This window comes from Lissotriton vulgaris, chromosome 5 (assembly GCF_964263255.1).
Source record: "Lissotriton vulgaris chromosome 5, aLisVul1.2, whole genome shotgun sequence".
NCBI lineage: Eukaryota > Metazoa > Chordata > Amphibia > Caudata > Salamandridae > Lissotriton > Lissotriton vulgaris.
In genome coordinates this window covers 1,968,446,990-1,968,459,952 of record NC_141693.1, presented here as the reverse complement: position 1 = coordinate 1,968,459,952, position 12,963 = coordinate 1,968,446,990, and the positions used below count along the sequence as shown (strand labels likewise).

The 12,963-nt window shown below is 48.2% G+C and overlaps 1 protein-coding gene across 2 annotated transcripts in view; it reads left to right on the top strand.

Moving 5' to 3' along the window:
• SCAI (suppressor of cancer cell invasion) overlaps positions 1–12,963 on the top strand; it is a 602,691-nt gene that overhangs the window by 529,682 nt on the left and 60,046 nt on the right. The window lies entirely within an intron of this gene.

Here is a 12,963-nt window from a genome sequence, read left to right as displayed (position 1 = left end):
GGGTCAGAAGGCTTGTATTACCTACTGAAGCTTTCACCTCGTGTGAAGTTGTCATGCTGCTGACGCCAAACCCTGCTTTGAAGGTACTCCGGTGAAGCAGCTGTTGTGAGCGGTGCGGCGGCCGCCGGGTCCGGGCAGGGATGGACTAAGGTTTGGGGTGCTGACCGGTGAAATAGTGCCCCTTTGCGTGCACGGAGGGTGAATGTCGGGAGCTGGGCTACCTGGAGGGTCCCAGTCTGAGCTCCCTCCTCGCCACCACAGCTCGATGCAAGAGCCTGGAAGCGCCCGTCGGCACTGTGCTAAAATCCTGCTGGGGCATTGGAAAGCAGCTCTGGGCGTGGGTGTATGTCTGACCCTGGTTTGGGCGGGGGGGGGGGCTGCTGGGGCTTCGGTTCCGGGGGCTTTAAAGGGGTTCTTTGTTTTAAGACTAGTCCAATATTTCTGCCCGCCTCCTGTTTCCGGCCCTCAGAGCACCATTCGACGAGCTCGACCCTGCACCCTATTCCGCTTCATCACCTGGGGCTTATACATACTATGCATAGCTGTGCAGCTGACAGTGCCTCGAAGCACAGCTTTTTCAGTGATCTGCTGCAAATGTCGGCACTCTTCTTAAATCCCACGCCCAGGCACTTCATGCAGACAATCCGTGCACAACACCACCACGTTTCTCCGAGGCAAGGCAGAAATGCCTCGGAGAAACCACTGCCATTTTCGTGATTGGGAGGCGTGTTTTCGTTCTCTCCTCTTCCCATTGGCTGTAAGGTAAAATTCCAGCCAATGGGAAGAGGAGAGAAAGAAAACAAGAAAGATGCTCAAAAAACGCGCCCGAATCGGGAAAAGACGGAGCTTAAAGGGAGTGATGCCCCTCTCCTCCAATGGCTGGCCAGCATTTACGAGGCCTGCCAATGGAGAAGAGGGGCGGGTTCAAGCCCCCATACTGGTAAACATTAAATCTCTGACCGAGACTGTGCAAGCACAGCCTACGGTCCTCGACCTAAAAACGTGCATCCACAGGTTGTTTAGACACTTCATCCAGACTATGTGGGGAGCACCCTGTTGCACGTCTGCTAGTGTTGGGAACAACCACAAGCTTTGTGAGATGCCTAAAACTAGAGTCTGCTCTGAAGTATGCTTTGCACTCCTATCAGTGTCCATTATCAACTGTGCCAGAAGTTAGTAACAGGAAATACCCAGCAGAGGGAATGAATTTGGTGGTTAGCAGGGGGAAGGGAGGGTGAGCGAGTTTGAACCATAGGTACATTTCGAGCTGGACTCTCCTACTGGACCAGAACTGGTTCTTCCCAAAATACAGCGACCCTTGACCCACAGGACTGCAACATAAATTCCCATTAAGTGATTTAGGGTCAGATCTGCAAAGTATTATTTTTATTGTAAACTCCCCACTTAGAGGTGTGCGACTACAAAAATACTTTTTACAATGTACTAAACCCATTTGAGGAGTGGGTGATGTTTTACACTGCAAACTCTCAAACTTAAACTTTTCCTTTTTAAAGAAACCCCTGGCTTATTTACAGAAAACGAGTTACATTAAAAACAAAAACAGATTGGCTGTACTTAAGTGCAATCACACACATGGTGGTCTGCTGACTGACCCCAGAAAGCCAACATTCTTGTGATGGCCTATAAGCATGGTAAATTGCAATTTGCGATCTGCCTTAATACTCAGGATATAGCTCGGATTACGACCCACTACAATTCGTTCTTAAGAATCTACCTATAAGTGCATAAGTTGATTCTTAAAAATCCTTACTGGTTGCAAATTGTGATCAGTATTTTACTACAAAATATTTGTACATCTTACCCTGGGGGATGAGATGTTTATCAGACCCAGCAAAACGCAAGCGAATACCCCTTTCACTTGTAAGAAACAGAGGTAGATCGTCTACACTGCTGCCGCATTGTCCGGATATGAGTTCCAGATCCTTTCCTTGAACCCTCAGCATGACTGACATCGGATTGATTAGTGGCTACTCCCCAAGTAGGATTTGCATCCATAGGGGCTAGCATGGATGAGATCCTACCAAGTTGGAGGCTCTTGATGATGCAAATCAAGCCTGGCTCCTTTTTAGGAACTGAGAAAAGGCCCACGTGATCCTCCAATCTTTCCATTCTGTCCTAGTCCGTCACACAGTTCTGGAGGTGAGTCCATTTACACCTCCCGGGGGTGTGTAGCCCTGGACCTGCTGCAGCTTTAAATGCCCCTCATTGTGCTCAATGCCCTTGTCTTTGATGGTCAGTAAACAATTTACAGTTACTGTTTCTGGTAAGTGGTCTTCATGCCTCCACTATCGTGACAGTTGTGGTCTCACCACTGGCTTCACAACCCACCCTCATGTAAGGTAGGTGGCAGGAGCATTGGCCCAGCAAGGGGCATCCTCTTATTTAAAAAAGCAAAAAAAAGGAACAGGTTATGCCTGAAAAAGAATATCTGAAAGAGACTATTAGTTATGGATTCTTCACCTTAGAATTACCCCCCAGGCGTCGGACTGGATCTGGAGAATTTTTCTTCAGCAGTACCCCTGCGGGTCGGTAGGTGGCATCGGTCGACTCTGGGTTTGTCATTGGCGTCGTGATCACCGGAATGACGTCTCGGTATCTGCTTAGATGCCACCCCTGCACGCTGGCCAGCGCAGATCCAGGGAGAGCGGTACCTCAAGTCACTTTTTGTCTCTCTTTTTTCGACTTTTTGTCAACATCATTTCGAGTCGTCCAACTCCTGTTTGCACAGGGATGTCATCTCAGCGGACCGGCTTCAAGGCTTGTGTCTCCTGCCGCAAGCTGATGTCGGTGACGGACCCCCATCTTGTGTACCTCTGGTGCCTGGAAGTCTTTGCGGGAGCAGTCCCGAAAGCTTCTGGAGGCCCGGCAGTTGGCTCCGCGCTGCTCGAGGTCCCGGTTGAGAGGGAGGTCGCGGGACCGGTTGCGGAGCCATCACTACCACTCTTCGTCAAAGTCTTCGTGCAAGTCGTAGAACAAAAAGAAGGCAAAGAAGCACCGTCGCTCTTTGCATTCTCCCCGTCTGTCGACCGATGCAACGCAGGAGGCAGAAGGTAGTCATCCCCCTCTGCCAGCGGAGCATGTTGGGTCGGCTCTGAGCCTCCCTCCCTTTTCCGAGAGCCAGAGCGACTCCCTGCCCAACTTCATAGCTTTTACGAGGCCCTCCACTCCATTTTTGGGCAACCCGACTCCGATGCTGCTCCTTCCGGCCCTGCGGACTTGTCTGGGGGTCCTAGGCCTTCAATGCAGTCAGTCACCGAATCGAGTGGCGCAGCAAAGTTTGCCATACGATGTGGAATGGACACCGCCGACTCGCTGGGTAGGACGATTTCAACGTCAGTATCCCAGAGATGCTACGCCTGGCTGAGGTCCACTGGCTTTTCGGGTGATGTCCAAGCTATGCTGAGTTTAATCTTATTTTATATTCACAATTGATCTGCTCACTATTTATTGTCTTAATGATTTGTGCTTTGTATGTATTTAATCTTTTATGGCCTTTGACTGAAATAAAGTTATCAATGAACATGCCCTTTGATGGCCGTTACTTGTTTGGCGACAAAGCAGACAATGCGCTTGAGCGCTTTAAGGACTCCAGGGGTACGGCCAGGTCCTTGTGCCTCGCTTTTACCTCTCGCCATTGCAGTCTGCTTTTCACTCCTTTCATGGCTACAGAAGTGGTACCCCGCCACATTCCGCCCAGGGCCACAGGCCTGCACAAGCTGTCCAGCCTCGGTGTGGCCGGGGAAATGGGACCCACTTTCGTGGGTCTGGGGGCCAGCGGGCGGGCCAGTCCACCAGTGCCCCCTTTGCAGCAGCCTCCAAGCCCTCCGAGTCTGGCCTTTCAGGGCCATAATTCGCCAGTGGGCGGCAGGATTCACCATCACCTCCCCCACTGGCTCAACATCACGGCGGACAGGTGGGTTTTGCAGATAGTCCAAAGGGGCTACTTCCTCCCCTTCAAGACTACCCCTCCATCCATGCCACCTCAATTCCATCGCATGTCGGAGGATCACTTGGCCCATCTCCACCAGGAAGTTACGGCTCTCTTGGCCAAGGGAGCCATCAAGTGAGTTCCTGCCCCAGAAGTAGGTTGTGGCTCTTATTTCCACTACTTTCTGGTGCCCAAGAATGAAAAGGGCTTGCGTCCTATCTTGGATCTCAGGAACGTCAACCGCTTCCTCCGGAAGGAGAAGTTCAAAATGTTGACATTTGCTCCGGTCTTGTCTGCCCCCGACAATGGAGACTGGATGGGAGCGTTGGACGCTTATTTTTATATCCCTGTTCTGCTGACCCACCGGCGTTACCTACGGTTCACAATAGGCCAAAGTACTTTAAGCTTACCGTGCTCCCCTTTGGCCTTCCCATTTCCGCTCGCTTGTTCACGAAAGTGATGGCGGTGGTCTCGGCTCATCTGCGCCGATCAGGGGTTCCAGTCTTACCCTATCTCGAAGACTCGCTATTGATGGCGGGCTCGCCCCAGGCTGTCGACTCCCACCTCCAGACTACAGCCGGCCTCCTGCATTCGCTGGGGTTCACCTTCAGCGTGCCGAAGTCACAGCTGATTCCCTCCCAGAAGCTCTTTTTCATTGGAGCCGTTCTGGACACAGCGCAGTTTTGGGCTTATCCTCCCGAGCAGCGAGTCCGGGATATTCGGGCTATGATTCCGATCTTACAGCGTCTATTCCAGGTTTCTGTCAGAATGACCCTGCTGCTACTGGGCCTCATGGCCTCCTGCATCCTGCTGGTGGACTATGTCAGATGGCATATGCGGGCTCTGCAGTGGGACCTGAAGTTCCAGCGGGCACAGCATCAGGGGAATCTTTCTGATAGCGTCCAGATCTCGGAGGGCACTGCACATTAGTTGCAGTGGTGGCTACAGAACCAGGATTGGGTCAACAGCAGGTCCCTCTCCCTTCCCCAACCAGAGTTCACAGTGGTGACAGATGCATCACTTCTGTGGTGAGGCGGCCACATGGGGGAGGCAGAGATCAGAGGCGCCTGGTCTCTGGCGGAGTCCGGACTCCACATCAACCTTCTAGAGCTCCGGGCGATTCGTCTTGCACTGAAGCCATTCCTTCTTTCTGTCAAAGGAAGAGTAGTGCAGGTGTTCACAGGTAACACTACCGCCATGCGGTACTGCAACAAACAGGGCAGGGTGGGGTCGTGGATCCTATGTCAGGAGGCACTTTGTCTATGGGAGTGGCTGGAACATCAGGGCACGTCCCTGGTGGTTCAACACCTGGGGGTTCTCTGAACGCCAGGGCAGACGAACTCAGCCGCCAGTGCGTAATGGATCACAAATGTTGTCTTCACTCTGAAGTGGTGCAAGGTCACTTTCAGCAGTGGGGAGAGCCTTGGTTAGATCTGTTTGCCACCAAAGAGAACGCGTAATGTCAGCAGTTCTGCGCATTGGAATTTCAAAGACGGCACTTGCTAGGCGACGCTTTTCATCGCAAGTGGAGTTGCGGTCTTCTATACGATTTTCCGCCTATACCACTTCTACCCAGAGTGCTGAAAAAGAACAAGCGCAACCGGGCTCAAGTCTTTCTTGTGGCTCCGGACTGGGCACGAAGCGTCTGGTATCCCGAGCTCTTGCACATGGCCATCAATCCTCCGATGAGACTGCACCTTCGGGAGGATCTTCTGTCGCAGCAGCAGGGGACGGTCCTCCACCTGAACCTGTCCAGACTCCAGCTCTTTCCATGGAGATTGAGCGGCGACAGTTGACAGTTTTCAACCTTCCTCCCGGAGTCTGTAACGTTATCTTGGCAGCTAGGCATCCCTCCATCAAAAAAGTATACGCCTGTAGATGGACCAAATTTGTGGCATGGTGCGCAGCAAACGCTGTGAATCCCTTTTCTGCCCCTCTTTCAGAGGTTCTTCTCTTCATTCTTTACTTGGCCCAGCAGGGATCTGCTCTGGGCACTCTCAAGGGCTATCTTTCGGCCTTTCTTCCTACACTTCGCCTTCTAGATCAACCTTCTTTTTTCAAGTCCACTATTGTAAATTGTTTCTTTAAGGGCATTACTCACTTATTTCCTCCTATCCCTCTTGTAATGCCCCAGTGGGACTTGAACATGGTGCTGACCTATCTCGTGTGCTCCTTTCGAGCCACTACATAACTGTCCTTCAGACTTTTGACACTCAAAACTGCCTTTTTGGTTGCCATCACCTCTGCTAGCAGGATAAGGGAGCTTCAGGCTCTTTCTCCCAAACCTCCTTTCCAGGCTGTTCATCCAACAAGTTTGTCCTTCGCACTAGGCCTTCTTTCCTTCCCAAAGTGGTTGCCTCTTTCTTCATTGGACAGACCATCACTTTGCCCACCTTCTTCCCGCCCCTGCATCCTTCTAAAGAGGAGGAGAGGCTCCACCATCTGGATCCAAAACATGCTCTTTCGTTCTATCTGGATCGCACAAAGCAATTCCGGATGGATGATTAGCTGTTTGTTGGCTATGTGGGCGCCAAGAAAGGTTGGGCCGTGCAAAAGCAGACCATCTCTCAATGGGTCTTTCTTTGCTTCAAAATTTGTTATTCCTTTGCGAAAAAGGAACCTCCAGTGGGGCTGCGCACTCATTCCACCAGGGCGACGTCAGTGAATACTGCTTTGGGACGTGGAGTTCCCCTTCATGACATCTGCCAGGCAGCCACGTGGGCTTCATTGCACACGTTCACCAAACATTACTGCCTGGGCAGCCAAGTCCGGAGAGACAGCTTCTTTGGCCGTTCAGTTCTCCAGGACTTTCTGGTGTGAACTTAGTTCGCAGACCAACCTCTGGGGTTGGTATTGCTGGGGTATCTATTCTAAGGTGAGGAATCCATAACTAATAGTCTCTTTCAGATGAACAAGTTACTTAACTTTGGTTAACGATATATCTATAAGAGACATATATTAGTTACAAATTCCTCACTGTCTCACCCATCCTCCCCGTTCTGCAAACTGATTTCTACGGTAAGGGACTCCCTTTCAGGGTCCTAGTTGTGTGCACTATTGGTCAGTGTCTTGCATGGCTCTGCGCCTCTGGCGTGGGATGTCGTGTAAAGAACTGATGTCAGCGCACAGGGGCGGCGTCTAAGTACATACCGCGATGTCATTCAGGCGATCACGACGCCAACGACGAACGCGGAGTCGACCGACACCACCTACCATCGTACAGGGGTACTGCTGAAGAAAAATTCTCCGGTTTCAGTTTGACGCCTGGTGGTAATTCTAAGGTGAGGAATCCATAACTAATATATGTCTCTTACAGATATATTGTTACCGAAGGTAAGTAACTTGTTCATCTTAAACATGGAGTTGGGCCATGGAAGCAATCAACAGCTTAGTATCTGGATTGTGGCATACATTTGTGGTTAATTGCTTACCGCTGTCTAGCGTGCCTTTTTACAGTCCTTTCTTGATAACACAAAGAGTTCTGTGGGGAAGGGTGGCACAGAAAGGCATGCAGTGGCTGATGAGAGTTGATAATGCATAAAGTACACAATGAACTTAACTTCTGGACAATAACCAGAGTACTATGTGCGACAGTGAGAAATGCACTGTGAGAAGTCCTAGAACCCTTCCTTCCTTATGAACATACACATAACAAGTTGGTAATCGGTATTCATCATTCTGTACAAAGACTGGAATTCTTCATCATTTTGACAAGGCTTGGTTCGTGGATTTTTGGACCACTGGGCAAAATTCATATTTTTCTCCCACTCCTAGCTTTGGGCTTGTATTTGATGTTGACAACATAAGTCTGATATCATCCTGCTGGTGTTTCCGGGGTATGCTGCCTGTTGTTGCTTTCATGCAGCACTTCCCTACCGGTTGGCTTCTAGGTGCATGCCATCAGGAACACAGTGTATTCAGTGACAGCTGACTGTGGACATGCCTTCGGAATCATGGTACCATGAGTGACTTAAAGCTCTAGACTCCTAAGTGCATTAAGTCACTGGCATGGTTTCCTCTGGGACTTTTTAGTGTCAGATGTTCTAAGACATCATGGAGAAGTGTGGCTCAATGGTTAGAGCGGCGGAGCCTGATGCAGAGGTCTAGCCCGGGACCAGGGTTCAATCCCCGCCTTGGCGGGTCTTGGGCTCAATTTCCTCTGACCTGATAATTCTCGCCTCGGTGCCTATTCTAATCATGGGTCCCACTCTGCAACTCTGGGCAATAGCTTGCTTAATCTCCACAACGACCCCAACAACGCTAGGATGCCTGGCCTCCACCTTGGGGGTGTCCAGGAGTGGGTAATTCACAGGGAAAAGCCAGGAAGGGTTCCACAGCGATATGCGTACAAGCGCCGAGATACCCTCATTGGTCGATTTGTGAGCTATACAAGTACTACTACATTTACATCATGTTAAAGGTGGCCATATTAGAAACTTCTTGTGAGTTTTATATACACACTTTTGATCTCCGTTCCATGGCGGGTGGCCAGGTGGTTTTGAAGAACAACTTGGGTACAAATTGTGACTGCTAGCAGCCCTGGTTAATAACTAAACACTTTAAAAACTTCTCACGTGCCTGGAGGAAATGGGACCAGATGTAGGTGTAAGTACTAGTTACTCACCATTGTGACTCTTGCACTATAAGTCCTTAATCTAACTCCTCCACATAGTTAACCAGCATGCCTCTCTTGCTCGGTGTCTGTCTAGGCACAGACAAGAAGAGGACTGAGAAACTGGAAGCCATTGTGCAACCTAAGTGCATGGAGCAGAAGGCAAAAATGGCTGACAGGCATGTGCAGTAAAATAGAATGTGTATGTATGTGTGTTTGTGGGGGAAAATATGCAGATACGGTGTCCCATGTTCTTGGAGCAAGGGAAGGCTACAAAATAGGACTGCAAGGATTTTAGAGGGGCGGGGGGGGGGGGGCAAGTAATGTTTCCATTGATGAGCCACGAGTCTTAATAGAGTCAGGCCAGGGGCTGTTAATGAGACTAAACCACGCAGAGCGACAGGCTTACTTTGGCACCATTTAGGCCCCTCCTGATAGACCAGTAAGTTTACTTGAAAGAGTGCACACTCTTCGGCTTCTCTGCAGGTGGGTAACACTTTAAAAAAAAAAAAATCTCGTTATTGAGTTTTAACAGTGAAACATCCATGCGGTCATACATTGTTTTGCCATATATGATTGGCCAGCCACAATAGAGAAAAACAGTTCTCCTTACCCAGTCATGCATCCCTATCAATAACCAACAATAGCTGTTGTAGAACGTTTATTTATTTGATGTCCATTGGAGTTTTCAGATCTGTTGTGACAACATCCACCGGATGGCCCTCATAAAACTACATCGACAAGTAAAACAAGGCTTCTGTGGGGCGAGCTGATAATGCGACTCCGAAAAGGGCCAACAGGCAATAAACCGTGTGTTATAGGACTGCACAGATCCTCCCACTGACTCACTAACTTAGCTGGGTTCCTCCTGCCATTTTTAGGGAATGTTGCTGTGGCGCAGACTGGGCACGCTGCTATAACAGCCTCATTTCTTGAAAAATAGTGCAATGATTTGTGGATGGTGGTGAAGGCAAATTTCTCACATAGTCCACTATGTGGATTAACCTTTATGGTGTGCTATCATTAGAGCCATTTCATACCACCCAGCCAGAAATTGTCAGGTGTAGTTGTCTTAAAACATATTAAGTATAAGAGGTTAGTTTTAGCTCCTACTGTGGGAAGGGCAGTGTTGGTAAGTTTCTGGGCATGGAGGGGTAGTTAGCAGTGCAGTAAAGTCATGGTTCTACTTCAAGTCATACTGGCAGTGAGTAGGGAGAGAAATTGTGAAGGTTGAGAGCTGTGCATTTGGAGTAGTTCGAGAAGAAGATGGTAGATTAGCTTGGCCCTGGTAGTCTACGTCTGATACAAAACGCTGCATCCAAGTTAATGTGCGATGCATGTTATAAGATTTTGCGTCATATAATGCCCTGAAATACTCCTTTACACACTATCCCCCAGATGCATCAAAGTAATGTTTTGCGAGTCCTTAATAGCGAATTTTAAGGAATCGCTATTAAAGACTGGCAAAACGGGATGCATGTAGGAATCGCAATATTATTTGCGATTTCTACTGATTCCTTATTTGCGATTCGCTAATTACTAATCGCAAATAAGGAATGGCTTTCCCATTCATTCCTATGGCCCTAAAGGCCCATAGGAATGAATGGGGAGTCATTCCTTATTTGCGATTAGCAATTAGCGAATCGCAAATGTGCCGTAATTTCAAGGGTGCCAGGGTGTCCAAAGGACACCCTGTTGCACCCCTGAAATGGTAATGTTCACTGGTGTTGCGCACACACATGTCCCAAGGACATGTGTGTGTGTAACATACAACTTAGAAAAATGCACTAAAGTGCATATTTCTAAGTTTTTGCTATTTACCATGTACTTTGACTTCGCGGTAAATAGCGGCCCCAGATTGCGAATTCGCAATCTTGGAATGGTTCATGCATTGCATTTAAAGAATCGCAAATTGCGATTCCTTAAATGCAATCGCAATTTGAGAACTCGCAATTATTTGCGAATTCTTAAATTGCTGGTGCATGAACCCTTGATGCATCTCAAATGCCATTTTTGCGGGCGCAAACGGTCGAATTTTGCGATTCGCACCGTTTGCGCTCGCAAAAATGCCTGTATGTCTGCTGCAGATAATTTCGGGAATGTCACAATGTTACGCCTCAAACTATTATAATCAGTGAAAGTAAAGACACCATCCCTGGCATATGATTGGCCAGTTAAGTATTTTTTATAGAGAACCCCGAAAGTCTGCATCTTACATTGGTGAGACCGGTCTCACTTGAACCAATTCACTGGCTTTGGCCGTGGACGTCCACGAAAAGATTTATATTGCACGATGGGAAGAGACTTCTGCAAGAAGGGCATGTTCTATTTTAAAGTCTCTATTGATTGGTATAATATTTAAAACCTAATGATTTTCTTCTGCTATAAAATGGTAAAATGCTCGGATGGTCTCTGGAGACAGCTCTGATGACTGGGAGTCATCTCTTCACTGCTCCATGTCATGCGATATACGTCTTGGTCTTGATTGCCTGCTTCGGAAGTGCTTTTATGTGAGGCTGGTTTTGGACAGGATCTTTTTCAGTACATTTACTTCAATGATATAATTACAGCATTAGAGCCCTTGAGCCAGTTGCAATGGAGAGTGCAAGCCTCCCTTGTGCAATCACATGGCCTGGTTGCTGAAAAAAGCTTTCTCCTGCCATGCTATCCAGTTTCTCTTTACCGGCACAGAGGACCAAAGCTTTGGCCTTTTCTGAGAATAGTTTCTTGGCTTTAAATAAAAATATTGATGTTCTGGTGCACCCTGTATCTTAGTGCATGCTGCAGTCACAGTGGTTCTGCATCTTCCTGTTAAACATTAGGGCCCCACAGGTATATTGGCATTGGTCTCAGTATTATACCACACAGTCAATTAAATTAAAATGTTCAATTAGCAAGTCCTTTATGTGAAATAATTCTGGCCAAATAAAATGCTGTTTTGTGAACAGCTATTGCAGGGGTAATCAAATAGTCCAATTTAGCAATGGTTCATCATACAGCATAGTTAACGTTTTGGACTAGGAAAAAGCTATATTTGTCCATCTGTGTGCGAGTACATTTTAAATTTGCAAATCTGGGTTGGTTGGAGGTGTTGAAGGTACCAACCAAATCGCTGTAAAATGGCTGGTCTGTTCCACAAAGAGTTAAGTGTTCCTCTCATTCAAAACCAAGAAGTGTGACCATTCTTGGGAAGGCAAACTCTGTTTCTTAATTGTTAAACTTTTCTATTTTAACTTTCCTATATTCTTTTTTGCGTTGATGTTTTGAATGTGCTTCTGGTTGACTACTCAGATGTGGTCTTCTCCTCAGGTGCTCCTTCCTGGCTGCTTTGAAGTATCTTCAATCTGTTAGTAGATTACTTTACGGGGGTGGTTTTCCAAGTAATTTTACAGGGAGCAAAAAGAAACAAATGGGTTCCTCAAGAAACCAACATATATTCCTAAATCCAGTCCCATGCTAACATCATCCAGCCGGCATTTGCCCATTATCAACCATGCTTGAGGTAGACTGCTGCCAGCTCAGGCCTCTTCATTCAACAATCCCTTCCCGCTACCAACCATTTGTATGCACCAGCACCAGGAAGCAGTCCCATGCCATTGCAGACTGTGGTCCTTTCTCAGGCCACCATTTCCTTGAAGCTACCAGCCTCTCTTGGGACAAACCCCTCATAACCCATAGTCCCTTCCCAGCCTCTACCTCCCTCACAGGTACCAGGATTTCGTACTACCCAGTGTCCTCGCGTACTAGTCTACTCTCATCTTCTACTTTGTTGACCCCTTTCGAGCAATTCTTTCAGTGGTCCCAGGCCCAACTCGGTCAACAGTTCCCTCACAGCTGCCGGTTCCTCCAAGCAGCGCCATCTTGTGAAGGCCACAGGTCTCAGAATTTAGGAAAGTGCTACTGGCGCGAGCAGGTCTGGATGAGAAGGGAGAGTTTAACCCCTAGTTGATTTTTTTTTATGTTAAACGTTGGTGTTCTATAGAACTGGGTTCGCTAAAGTTTCGAATCACAGCAAGAAGATTGGTTTACCACTCAGACCACCCACAAGAGAGAACCCGTCCGCCTAGCCCTGTACTTTATTGAGAAGCATGTCTGCATACTCAATGAAATAGAAAGATGTGTGCAATCTTCATCAAATTTTGTATCCGGGATTTCCAGTGGCGCATCCCGCTTAAACACATAGAACAATCAGACGACACTTTGCCACTGAAATGTGGGTATTTAGTAGCTTTAACCGCATGCGCGCTAGCGGGTTTTCCCGCTGCGCGCTGAAATTTGAAAATCGCGGGTTACGTGACAAAGCCAGCTCATCATGCGCGCAGCGCAGGTAACGCCCATGACGAGCTGGCTTTGTCATCCGCATCGAAGGGGTTAATAGAGCCAGCACTCATTAAAAGTAGAA